The sequence below is a fragment of the Enhydra lutris genome, unplaced genomic scaffold (assembly GCF_002288905.1).
Source record: "Enhydra lutris kenyoni isolate GAN:26980312 unplaced genomic scaffold, ASM228890v2 scaffoldscaffold57, whole genome shotgun sequence".
Classification (NCBI taxonomy): domain Eukaryota; kingdom Metazoa; phylum Chordata; class Mammalia; order Carnivora; family Mustelidae; genus Enhydra; species Enhydra lutris.
This window is the reverse complement of record NW_019154141.1, coordinates 7,068,536-7,081,621: the sequence shown is the minus strand read 5'-3', so window position 1 is coordinate 7,081,621 and position 13,086 is coordinate 7,068,536. Positions and strand designations below refer to the sequence as shown.

The 13,086-nt window shown below is 43.1% G+C and overlaps 1 protein-coding gene across 4 annotated transcripts in view; it reads left to right on the top strand.

Annotated features, from left to right (window-relative positions):
• Positions 1-947: 947 nt before the first annotated feature.
• Positions 948-13,086, top strand: part of LOC111158095 (helicase with zinc finger) — a 172,878-nt gene continuing 160,739 nt past the window's right edge. For 3 of the 4 annotated variants that reach the window (XM_022519934.1, XM_022519935.1, XM_022519930.1), the window contains exons 1-4: positions 948-989; positions 2,341-2,396; positions 3,347-3,439; positions 7,386-7,442. The gene's annotated coding sequence lies outside the window, so the exon portion shown is untranslated. The remainder of the gene's footprint in view (positions 990-2,340; positions 2,397-3,346; positions 3,440-7,385; positions 7,443-13,086) is intronic. The other variant, XM_022519932.1, reaches the window with a different exon arrangement.

Below are 13,086 nucleotides of genomic sequence, written 5' to 3'. Positions count from 1 at the left end.
TCCCAGCCCCGCACCCTCTCCTCTCTCAGACTCTCCCAGGGCCCCGGCGCGCCTTCCCGTTCGGGTCGGATGCAGCAGCCTGAGCCCCCGAATTACCTGCCCTGGGAAGTCACAGTCCACATTCTGCCTGGAATGCGAACCGGTGGACTCGGCAGTGTCCAAAGCCACATTCCTAGGGGAGGGGCCTCCACCTAGAGGGTCGCGGATCCCGTTACCGGCGGAGGGGAGGAGCCAGCAGGAGGGCGATCAAATGGGTAAAAGTTGCATTTAGCTTGTTACTTCTTTCCCCAACCCCCAAACGCACGTTGACGCCGGTTGACTCGGGGACAGTGCCCGCCCAGGTCCTGGAGCCCGACGGCCCCTGAACGCTTTGCCAGGGTATAGGCACCTCTCCGCCCGCGGATGCGGGAGTCCGAGCGCCGACGGGTCTGCGGTGCTGCCCGGCTCCCGGGCCCTGCAGGCGACCCCCGGCTGCCCCGGGGCAGGGAGCCGGCCGCAGAAGCCCGCCGCCGGACACTGAGGATCTAGAGCAATAACAGACGCATAAATGCGCATAAATAAATCAATGAGTAGCTCTCTGCTGCCAGCAGCAGGGAAACCTCGGGCTGATTAAATGCAGACGTGGGGTGTCTGCCAGGGCAGGAGGGCGGCGGGGCAAAGGGAACAGGCGTGGAGGCGAGGCGTGGGGGGAAGGGAACCCAGGGGCAGGAGCCAAGAGGAAAACCCAAAGCCACATTTTAAAAATGGGGGTGAATTTTAAATGCAAACAGCGCGGAGGAGGGGAGGGGGCCGGGCTGCAGGCGCCGGGGCCGGCCAGCCAGCCGGGGCAACTTTCCGGGCGGGAGGTGCGGCCGGAGGGGCGGCGCCGGCGGCGGGAGGCGGGAGTCGGGGGCCGAGGGGGGGAGTCACTTTAAAGGCTCTTTCTTACCCATAATGCTTTGTGGGGACGTTGACAAGTGGATCCAAGATGGCGTAGAAAGTAATGACAGGTAAGTCCTGACTTCCCCCTTCTCTGCTGCTGGGACCGCTCCGCGAGCTGCCGGAGCCCTCTGGGGAGGAGACCTGACTCCACTCCGGTCCCCGGGGCCCCGGGAGGGGCGGCCCTCGGACGGGCTGGGGACCCAGGCGGCCCGCGGCGGGGCCTGGGAAGCGGGGCTCTTCGAGGCGAGGCCCGGACGCTGGGGCTGTTTACAGCTTCTTCCCCTCCTCGGTCCCCTTCCCCTCCGCTGGGGGCCGCGGCGCCCGGGGCCCAGGCGGTGGAGGGGGCTTTGCAGACCCCGACCGCGGGCCTGCGGGAGGTTTCTCCAGCCGCGGGCACTCTGGAGCGGGGTTGGGGGGGGGGTCGAGCCGCCCTGCAAGCTCCCCTTCTCCCGGTCGCGGCTGGGGGTGGGGAGGGTGCGGGCCTCCCACGCCCCGCCTGATCGCCCCCTCAGGGCTCGGACTTGCTGAGGTGGGGCGGGGGCCAAGGGTGGGCGTCAGCAAAAGTGGGTCAGGGGTGCGCCCCCTCTCTCCCCCGCCGGGGGCTGTTGCCAGAGCTTCACTTTTTCCCCCCTTTTCTCCGCCCCCTCCTCGGAAATTCTCATTGGCCCACAAGCGCCTCAACAAAAATAAAAACAGACTATCTTTTTCTGGGAGATCTTTTAAGACTCCCCTTCTCTAGGGCCAGGGGACTGCAGTTTTATTTAGGGAACTTTGGTTCTTCTACCCCCAGATTATTTGAGCTTTCTGCACCCTCTTCTCTGAGGATCCTTCAGACAGGGTTGGAAGCCAGGGTCTTAGGGTTCTTCTTGGATTGAGATCCTCAGGTTTTGTTTGAAACTCAGAATTGTTATTGCTTCTCTCTCGCAGCTTAGACTTTTCAGGCAAATCGTTAATATAATGTGTATAACTCTAGGGACAGTGGATGCCGGGTGTGGGTGGGGGTGTGGGGTTGAGGCGGGGAGGAGTTGTCCTGGCTAGTTTGTTCTTAATTTTGCCCTCTCTAAAACTTACATTAATGAGGTTTCTTGTCCTTCATTTTTCTTTTCTTTTCTTTCTTTCTTTCTTTCTTTTTTTTTTTGGTCTTCTTTTTTGAAAGTAAGATCGGTCAGTGCTGAAAGAGATCGCTTTTTTAATGTTTTGGATCTTAAGAGCATTTTATAGTCTGTTCTTCCATCACACAGAAAGGAAATGTTTTTATTCGAAAGCAAAACAGTTCATTTACAGAACTGCATACTGTACCATTTTGGTAACTTTTTCCATTTGAAATTTAGAAGCCCTCTCACTTGGGGCTGATGAAGTATTTGCTACTGATTGTTATTGGTGTTGTACAGACACATTTTACTTTTCTGTTTGCCTCAGGAATTGGATGAAGTAATTGATCACTAAAGAACTACAGTGCTGGTGAGATGTGTAAGGTGAGACTGCAGTTAAGAATGATTTCCCTTTTTCCTTTCTTTATTTTAATCAATGCATAAGGGTGAGGCTGGGACTAAGTAATTTGATGGGACCGTCTTTATTTTCCAAGTATCTCAATCAGTCAAATGGGTCTGTGGGTAGGGCTAGCTTTAGAAAGGAAAAATGTGTCAAGCGTCCCAAACTTTTAAGTTGTTGCAATGGTGCTCAACCGTAGTGGAGCTCATCCAGAGCCAAATGTTATTTGCAGCTATCCTTGATCAGTATCTTCACCACTGGTAATTATATGTAAATTTCCTTGTGTAACTTTAATTGGATGTCTTAATTTCATATGTGTATTGGTGTCTATCACATACTCAACATTGAGTGTTAGTGATTGTTTATATGGATTTTCTATGTCCGAGTTACTGGGACTCTTGTTAAGAACACCCTTTCCATTGGAAAGATAGATTATAGGCATCAGACTTTCCTTTTCTTTTCTGAAAAAATGGAACAGTATTTGTTTTTCCCATAGTTATTTTGAAATAAGAATGATAGTGTTGAATTTTGTTTAATTGATTAGGGATAAGACGGGTTTGTCATTTATTTTCTGGTCATGTGGTGTGGGGAATTGGAAGTGCTGCTTTAATCTAACTTCTAATGCTTTGGATTTGAAGGACATTATTGATAAAGTGTTAGTGTACAGTTAGTATTCTATAACGGGGAGGAGGAGAGGTTTGCTGATTTTACATTTTTCACAAGCAATTTTCTCAGCTTTAAAAATATTATGATTTATTGAGAAAATGTAAAGTTACTAGGCCCGCTGCAGGTGTGTGCGTGTGTGTGTGTGTGTTTTTTTTTTTTCCCCGAACAGGTATGGGTAACCTTTGGATTTTGAAATCCTCTCACAAAATTTTCCTATTTATCGGAACATCTGATTAAGAAGAATAAGCTGTGCTTTATTTTTTTCCAGATTGAGGCATTCTATTGACATTTGCCTTACTAAAAACAAAAAACAAAAAACAAAACTTGGGAGAGGAAAGTGGACGTAAATCAAGATCCTTTTGTAAGTGCATATGCCACATTTGCTTGTGTTTGAAACTTCAGTGCTTGTGTGTATTATATATTTTTATTTTTATTCTTGGCAGAGCAAATGTGGATTTTAAAATTTATTTATTTATTTCAGTGGCATATTCATGCCTTAGACCTTCCAATCAGAACCTTTTCTTTTTATTTATTTATTTATATTTACAGATTACTTTGTGGAAAGGAACCAGTGATCTGCTTCTTAGCCTATGGAGATGTTTATTTGTAGTCCAAAAATGAAATATTTAGAGGCATCTGCCTGGCTCAGTTGGAAGAGCATGAGATTCTTGATCTCTGGGTTGTGAGTTTGAGCTCCATGTTGGGTGTAGAGAATACTAAAAAAAAAAAAAAAAAAAAACTTAAAAAAATTGAATATTTAGAAATTGGTAATCTCTTGTGGCTAGTGTTATTTGGGTTGAATTATGTCAAGATATTTTCCACAATTTTTGTGCATGTAGACCATGTGAAGTATTAGTAGTCACTTGAAAATGAAGTTAGAGGTTGGTTATCAAACAAGTTTGTACAAAAGTATTCTAAAATAAGAAATACCATAGTATTAAAGGTTAGGGCTAGGTTGAAGACAGTGTCTTGTAGCCGAATAAAGACACAGCTTTTTTAGTCTATCCTTTTGGCTGAGAAGCTAGGACACTATTTTTAGGTAAGGCTGTAGTTTTGGGGCATCATTAAGTACCTCTCTGTCAGGTGGCAAACTTTGACTTTTGCCACTGTCAGGAAGATTTTTCATTTTCTAACATCAAAATTACTCAGTCCACATTGTAAAGTCAGTGTACATTTATGGACTGGCCAGTTTTTATTGAGGAGGGGTGTGATGCCAAAACAACAGGAGAGATCATTCCTACTTGCAGAGGGCCTTGTGTAGTTTAAAAATACATAGCATATTCATGAAAGGCTAAGAATATTGCAGAGGGATCTACAAATAAGTAGATCAGATCTTTTTTTTTTTTTTTTTAAAGATTTTATTTATTTATTTGATATAAAGAGCAAGAGAGCACAAACAGGGGGAGCAACAGAGGGAGAGGGAAAAGCAGGCTCCCACTGAGCAGGGAGCCTGATGCGGGGCTCCATCCCAAGACCCTGGGATTATGACCTGAGCGGAAGGTACAGGCTTAACCAACTGAGCTACCTAGGTGCCCCAGTAGACCAGGTCTTATACATGCATTTTTATTCCCTGTTTATGAGGTAGTCTTGGTATTAATATTCAATAAAAGTTAGTTTATTATTGTCAGACTGCATTTAACATTCAGATACTGGCTCAGCACAAGAAGTACGGTTCTTTGCCTGTTACTTCAGAATGCATAGAGGATTTTGGGTCAAGTATATCAACTTGTTGATAAACAAGATAGGGTGAGGAGCTACTTAAAAATTATAAGCAAATTGTTATGGTTATTTTCATAAACTTAGATAAGTGTACATTCAAATATAATTTGATTTCTAAGTAATAATTCGAAATGTTTTCTGGGAAAGAACTATGTTATGTGTGGAGAATGTGGCCACACCAGCTTACAGTTCATTTAAATTGATGGGTGTAGTCAGGATTTATGTAGCATTGGCTAGAAGCAATGTAAAATATAGTGAACCACTTCAGGAGTGGCTGAGATAATACTTTTGAGTAATCGTGAATTCAACAGAGTTAATATTCCTCTTTTAAAAATAATACTGTAGATGTAACATGAAGACTTTTATATATATTAAATATATAAGTATGTATAATATAATTCTTTTAAAGCTATCAGTTGTCTAAAACAAATTGAAAGTTTTTCAACATACTGCCAGATAGTCATACCAACTTGTTTACTTGTCTAAATTAAACTGGGTCATTTTCTCTAAGAGCAGGAAGTTGTCTGGTAAAACCAGAGTTTGTATATTCATCTTGCTTTTGAGCCAAAAACCCCCTGATTCATCATTAGATCTTCAGAGAATGCATGGCATATTTTTTGACTGAACCATTCTGAAGTGTGAATATTTGTGATTTTTTGTTATTTCTGTGCCATATTTTAGGTGTTTTCAGCACATCTGAATTTGCCTTTTTCCTTTCTTCTGTGGAAATTCTCCTTGCGGTAAAAATATTCCTGTAAGGCGAACTTCCTGTCACTAGGCAATATGTATAATTAATATAGTTTTAAACAATTTTTTTTATTTTTAAAGATTTTATTTACTTATTTGAGAGAGAGTGAGAGAGATCACAGAGGGAGAGACAGAAGGGGAAGCCAACTCCCCGCTGAGCAGGGAGCCCAACGCAGGACTTGATCTCAGGATTCCAAGATCCTGACCTGACCTGAGCTGAAGATAGACACTCAACCAACTGAGCCACCCAGGAGCCCCTTAAACAGTTGTGTGTGTGTGTGTTTAAGATTTTATTTATTTGACAGAGAGAGATCACAAGTAGGCAGAGGCAGGCAGAGAGAGAGGGGGAAGCAGGCTCCCTGCTGAGCAGAGAGCTCTATGTGGGACTTGATCCCAGAACCCTGAAATCATGACCTAAGCCAAAGGCAAGAGGCTTAACCCACTGAGCCACCCAGGCACCCCTAAACAGTTGTTTTTAATACAAAAACTGATGTATGCTATGGTAAACAAGATTGAACAGTACTTAAGTACATAAAATTAAAAATATTTATTATTTTTAAAGATTTTATTTATTTATTTGAGGGGGGGGGGAGGAGAAAGAGAGAGAGCATAAGGAGGGGGAGCGGCAGGCAGAGGGACTGAGCAGAGAACCCAGTGTGGGACTGGATCCTGGGATCCTGACCTGAGCTGAAGGCAGTGCTTAACCGGCTGAGCCACCCAGGTGTCCAGTAAAAAAAGATTAAAAAAATAAGACTTTGTTCTCCTTTCCCCATCTTTAGTTGTGTTCCTCCGAGCTGACCATTAGAAAACAGTTGGTGTCATTTGGCTTCTGGAGGGCCTCTCTGTTGTGGTGTACACTAGCATTATGAAAGCAGAGGGGGAAGTCAGGGAAGGCCTGGGCAGTGAACTAGTTCAGATGTTACGCAGGGTCCATTCTGCTCCTATTTCCTACGATGTTAAGTAATATTGATAATCTTAAACTACCATCAGTTTAAGATAACTGTAATTGAGGGACGCCTGGGTGGCTCAGTGGTTAAAGCCTCTGCCTTCGGGCTCAGGTCATGATCTCAGGGTCCAGTCAGCGGGGAGCCTGCTTCCCCCTCTCTCTCTGCCTTCCTCTCTGCCTACTTGTGATCTCTGTCTGTCAAATAAATAAATAAAATCTTAAAAAAAAAAGATAACTGTAATTGAATTGTTAGTGAAACAGTTAATTCCATTGTCAGCTTGGTACAGGTTTGATTTGTTGATATTTTAATGAAATAAATATTTGATAATTGAATTCGTATAATCTTAGGGCTGGGATAACAGTGGTAATTACTGTCTGTAGAATTTTATGATAAATTGCACAGTATGTTTACTATAGGCTTTTTATAACTCATTTTCTCTCCTTTAATTCTCATAACAACCCTAAGAGAGTTGTTATTTCCATTTTGCAGAGGAGGAAATTTAGGCTAAATGTGAGCTAGCTAACAAATGTCATAAAACTGGTAAGTTGTGGTGCTAGTGTTCTGTCTTGGAGAGCCTGTGCTCTTTCCATTGTAATGTATTCTGCTACTTCTGTCTGGTCTGTTTTATTTTCCACATGAGGAAATTTAGGCCTCCAGAAGTCAAGTGACTTGCCCAAGGTCACACAGCTAAGTAATAGCAACAATAAACCAAACTTCTATCTCTGGTCTCTTATCTCAGGACTTTTGGTCCAGCTGGCTATGCTACATTTTACTGAAATACTATGGACCAAAAGACCATATGCCGTGAATACTGGATACAAGTGCTTCAGAACTGATACATCAGCAAAGGTGTTTTCTACTATGTATTTAAAAGCTTCCTTTTCTCTCTTTCAGAAATTATAAAGAGCTCTGATGGGCTATTTGGGTGATCCCCAGTGCAGTGAACTGCAGGTGAGTAAGGTTTAGGAGAGCTTTATTTAGAAAACAAGACCTTGGTAATGCCTGAGAAGGCAACAGGAGAGGCTTAATCTAGAGGGTGATTTCTGTCCAGAAAGAATAAGGTGGGGGTGGGGGGTGCCGGTGATGCTGAGCAGTAGTGAGACAGAGAAAACCTGAGGATGCTGGTCCCGATGGATGGAATTGGCCACTCCTGGAACAGACGGGATGACGATGAACAGAGGAGACTGTTTGCTGCTTTGTCAGAGTTTGTTTGGAGAGAAGTGAGGGTGGGTTAATCTTCCACTCATGTTCTGAATGAGTAACCGCATAGGAGCTCATCCTATCTGCATATGATTGGATCTCGAGAGGCCCTTCAGTTTTTGTGTCAACATTCTGGAGTGGTAATCACCCTGTGCTCTGATGAACTTGGTTAAGTATGAATAGTTTGTTTAGCCTGGTATCTGCTGCATATGTATTGTCATGAATGATTGTATATATCTGCATTTTTGATACTGACTCTAGATACTGAGAACACAGCAATAGAAACAAAAGGTTAAACTTTTTTCCTAATGGTTATATTTATTAGTCCTTCAAAATTATTTATCTTTTGCTGAAATGCCCTTCTAAGAAAAGCAATTTAGTCTCTATTATTTCTGATTCACAGTAACTAATTTTTTTGGTCCATTATTGTATCTTGGTCTTTCATTATTAAACTTAGACAATGGTGATACTACAGAAAAAACAATGAGAAGACTTGCTTTAATATCATCCTTGTGGGACATCAGTGCTAAAAATTATGTTTTGATATGTTTTAATATTTAATAAAATGACTTGCCGTCCTGGCTTACGGACTGTGGCTGCATGAGACTCATGAGACACGGCCAGCTGCTTTTTACCCAACTGCTTTGTAGTTAAAGTAACTTTTCTTTTTTCTTTTTAACTGTACCTTGGTCTCCTGGCCCTTAGTTCTTTGATTTGTCTGTGATTCCATACTGCTTTCTAATTCTGGTATAGTCCGCTACTCAGCAAGTTGGCTTTGAGAATCCCAGAAACCTTAATGTGACAGTACTATATACCTTCAGGGTTTATAATTGAATTTGGGCTTGGCTATTTGCTGATTGCTAAAGTAACACACAGTTGTAGGCATTCTTTGTTTTAGAGTTTATGTTTGTTTTGCATGATTTGGGAGTTCAAAACAGTTGAGGTGGTTTGTTGGCCTTGGAAAGCTGGGGGCTGAGGGTGTCATAAAGAGGTCATTGTGATAAGGAATGCATGAGAGTTCTCAGTTAAGGCCAAAATGAGCTGTAAAAGGGAGGGGTGAACCTCTTCTTGAGGCTCTATCAAGCTTGTATCATGGAACCCCTCTGTTTCCTCAATATGGTGGAACTTTCTTTTTCAAAAGTTCAGAAGAATAGGGCACCTGGGTGACTCAGTTGGTTGAGCGACTGCCTTCAGCTCAGGTTATGATCCTGGAGTCTGGGGATTGAGTCCCGCATCGGGACACCCCTGCTCAGCAAGGGGTCTGCTTCTCTCCCTCTGACCTTCCCCCCTCTCATGCTCATTCTCTCTCTCTCTCTCAAATAAATAAATAAATAAATAAATAAATAAATAAAATCTTTAAAAAAATTTTTCAGAAGAATACCTATTAAATAAATTGTTAAGATATTTAGATTATTACCCTAAAATAGTTGATTTTTTTGTTTTGGTTTCCATTAAAATACATAGTTTTATATGTAAGCATATATATGTGTGTATGTATATACACATGTATATTTTTTACTCATGTTTAATTATGGTACATGTAATTTGAATTTTTTCTACTTACTAGATCATGGAATGTTTCCATGTTATAGGTGCCACAATTTTAATTTATATGCTTACTTTTTTTAAAAAAAGATTTATTTGTTTGAGAGACTGTGTGTACACATGTAGGTATGGGGAAGGGCAGAGGAGGAGGGGAGGAGCATACTCCCATTCATGTGAAGCCTGACCTGGGGCTCGATTGCACAGCCCGGAGTCACGAGCCAAAATCAAGAGTCAGATGCTTAATCGACTGAGCCACCCAGGTGCCCCTATAGGAAAGGCTGCAAAATATTTCAAGTCATGCTCCCATAATTTACCTAGTTCTTTCAATGTTAGGTATTTATGTTGCTCCCTGGTTTTCACTTAATACTTTACGTTATTGTGGATACTACAGGTTTTATTGTTTTGTCTCTTTATATTTCTGGGGTACATTTCTGAGTGTATTGTGTTAAATGGGATGAATGTTTTTATGGCTTTTTGTATATGTTGCCATACAGCTTTTCAAGAATGTTGTACCAGTTTTTACTTCTAACAGATACATGGATATACCTGTTTTACCAGAGCTGGACAGAAACACAGTTTTTCATAAAAAGTTTTTGCTCATTTAGTAGTGTAAAGTGGCATTGCATTTCTTTGTTCTGTAATGTTGAATTTTACTTTGAGTCTCTTTGTGGTGCATTGTTTGTGCATATCCTCTGTTATTTTATGCACTGTAGTGTTGATGTGAGCTCTGGATGGTAAGGCAAGTGTAGCCAGCTAATAAACCAGTGATTATTAAAAAGAACACATTCAGTGGAAACGTTCAAAGAGGTCTAGATGGTAAGTGATCTTGGAGATAGTGGTTGAAAGGGAACAGATGGGTTATTCTCACATTCAGTTCAGCAAATGTTTATTGGGCATCCACTGTGTACAGTGTGCTGTGTTGCGTCCTCTGAGTGCATCCAAGTTATCATTGCAGTGTGTACCTGGTTGAAGGAGGAAGCTACTTGAGAATGCTTGAGGGCCGGCCGAGATAGCTCAGTTGGGAGAGGGTTAGACTGGAGAATGCTTGAGACTTGACTGGTGGGGACTCTACTCTGGCTGTTGAAGGCCCTTTGTGACTGCTTGGAGGGACGATTACGGCCTGGAACATCTTTAACTCATTCATTGGAGGCCACTGTGCCTTTGCACAGTCTTTGAGAAGCTCTGTTCTGAGGAATACAAAGATGAATAAGACGTATTTCCTACTGACAAGGAACGAATTATCTAGTAGGGAGATTAAAGGCACCAGAAAATGAAAGGACTAATAGGTGCTATAAAAGAGGTTCAGCCCCAGTGCTTAGTGGTTAAGTAGAGGGTGTTATACTGCCCCCTTGGGGAAATCAAGAAGCACTTCAACCGAAGAAGTGGTATTTAAATGGCATCACCTTGAAGATGAGAAGCAGAGGGAAGAAGAGGGCATTCTGGAGAGAAAGAGAGCTTGAGCAGAGGTGGGGGACTGGTGTCGGAAATGAGGTTGACCTCAGGAAACTGCATGTCCAAACCACTTGGACCCTGGGATGCATAGAGGAACATAGTAGATGTTGAGACTGCTAAGAGGTTGGGACTGAGTTTTGGAGGGTCTTAAGTGCCAGACTGAGGATGAGTAGGATGGATTGGCAGTGAGGAGAAATAGAGAGGGTTTTGTTTGTTTGTTTGTTTGTTTTTTAAAGATTTTACTTATTTGAGAGAGAGAGAGAGAGAGAGAGAGAGAGACAGAGCGAGCGAGAGAGCATGAGGGAGGGGAGGGTCAGACTTAACAACTGAGTGGGGGGCCTGATGTGGGGCCCAATCCTGGGACTCCTGGGACTCCGGGATCGTGACCCGAGGCAAAGGCAGACGCTTAACTGACTGAGCCATCCAGGCGCCCAAGAGAGGGACTTTAGTTGTATTCATGGTAATAGTCCAAGTGAGGGGTGATGAGGGCCTGAATTGAATCTGTGGCCTTGGGTGCATTCAGGAGATATTTTGGAGGCTGAACAGAGAGACGTGGTGACTGATTAGGTAGGAGGGGAAGGGAACAGTCAATTCCATGTCTCAAGTCAGAGGTGATGTTGAGGTTTTCATGCTCGGGCTGCTGGCAGAATTAGGCATCAGGAATAGGGAAGTCAGGAGGAAGAACAGGTCTTAGGGGTTTGGAATAGAGGAAAGATGAATTTGGTTTTGCTTGTTGAATCCAGGGAGTAAGGAGAAAGCTGAAATCAGAATTTTAATTTTAGAAGGAACAGAGGAGGAAGTTTGGGGCCCAGAGGTACTAGAGGAACCAGTGAGGTCTCATACTTAGTAAAGCCGAGCACGAATGAAGTCCGGTGTTCTCTTCCCTGCCTCTCATTGCAAAGTGCTGAAGGTTCTCATGTGGTGTGTTTTCCTCACACTGGGATGTGCTCAGTAGAAAGCTGGAAGTGGCAGAGTTTATGTTGCAGAATGAAGACTTTATCTTTTAATTAGAAAAATTTTTTAAAAAAGATTTTATGTGTCTGAGAGAGAGCACAAGGGAGGGGGAGGAGCAGAGGGAGTCGGGGAAGCGGACTTCTGGCTAAGCACAGAGCCCCACATGGGGCCACCTGAGCCAAAGACAGACGTTTAACTGACTGAGCCACCCAGGCGCCCCTTAGTTAAAATTTTTTATTATGGAACCTTTCAAAGGTTCCACACGAAGTGGAAAAAGAGTATAATCAGTCCCGTTGTACCCATTGCCCGACTTCAACAGTTGTTCGTGTTATGTCATCTGTTTCTTCCCTCCCCATCAGTTACTTTATTTATTTATTTTTTTAAGATTTTATTTATTTATTTGACAGACAGAGATCACAAGCAGGCAGAGAGGCAGGCAGAGAGAGAGAGAGGAGGAAGCAGGCTCCCTGCGGAGCAGAGAGCCCGATGTGGGGCTCGATCCCAGGACCCTGGGATCATGACCTGAGCCGAAGGCAGAGGCTTTAACCCACTGAGCCACCCAGGCTCCCCCCATCAGTTACTTTAAAGTAAATGGGAAGATGAAGCTTGTTGGTGACCTTGAACTTGGTGCATTTGCAGGTAGGGAGAATTTGAACAGTTTCGTAGGGTATGTTTTGAGCTACGTGGGTATGGTCTAGAGGGAAATGAAGTAGGATTAACTTCCAGAATTCTGTTCTGCCTCAGATTTTGTGTTTTTGGGCAAATCACTTAAGTCTTTTGACTCTTGGTTTGTCTGTGATATGGAGATAAATGATATCAGCTTTGCAGAATCACTTGAGATAAGGTAGGTGTAAAAAAATTCCCAAAATACTCTATGAACTCTAAACTTTGAAGCTAAACTGATGCAGGTTTTAGTTGTCAGTAATAACAAAAAGGTAGTGCTGTTTAACTTTGGGATTCTCTGTTGCTGGCATAAAATTTATCTCATTCAACAAATTTTTATTTTTCAGCACATACTTATGTCAGGAACCTGGGGCTTCAACAGGATGAATATGAGCTCATATTCCCATGGAATGAGCTCCCATGGAGCTCATATTCTAGATTTGTGAGCTAATGCTTTTTTTTTTTTTTTTTAAGATTTTATTTATTTATTTGACAGAGAGAGACACAGCGAGAGTGGGAGAGGGAGAAGCAGGCTCCCCGCTGAGCAGGGAGCCCTATTCGGGGCTCTATCCCAGGAGTCTGGGATCATGACCTGAGCCGTAGGCAGATGCTCAGCGACTGAGCCATCCAGGCGTCCTGTGAGCTAATGCTTTTATTATAGTGGGCCAGGCACTGTTCTGAGTACTTTTTTTTTTTTAAAGATGTCACTTTTTTTTTTTTTTTTAAGATTTTATTTATTTGACAGAGAGAGAGAGATCACAAGTAGGCAGAGAGGCAGGCT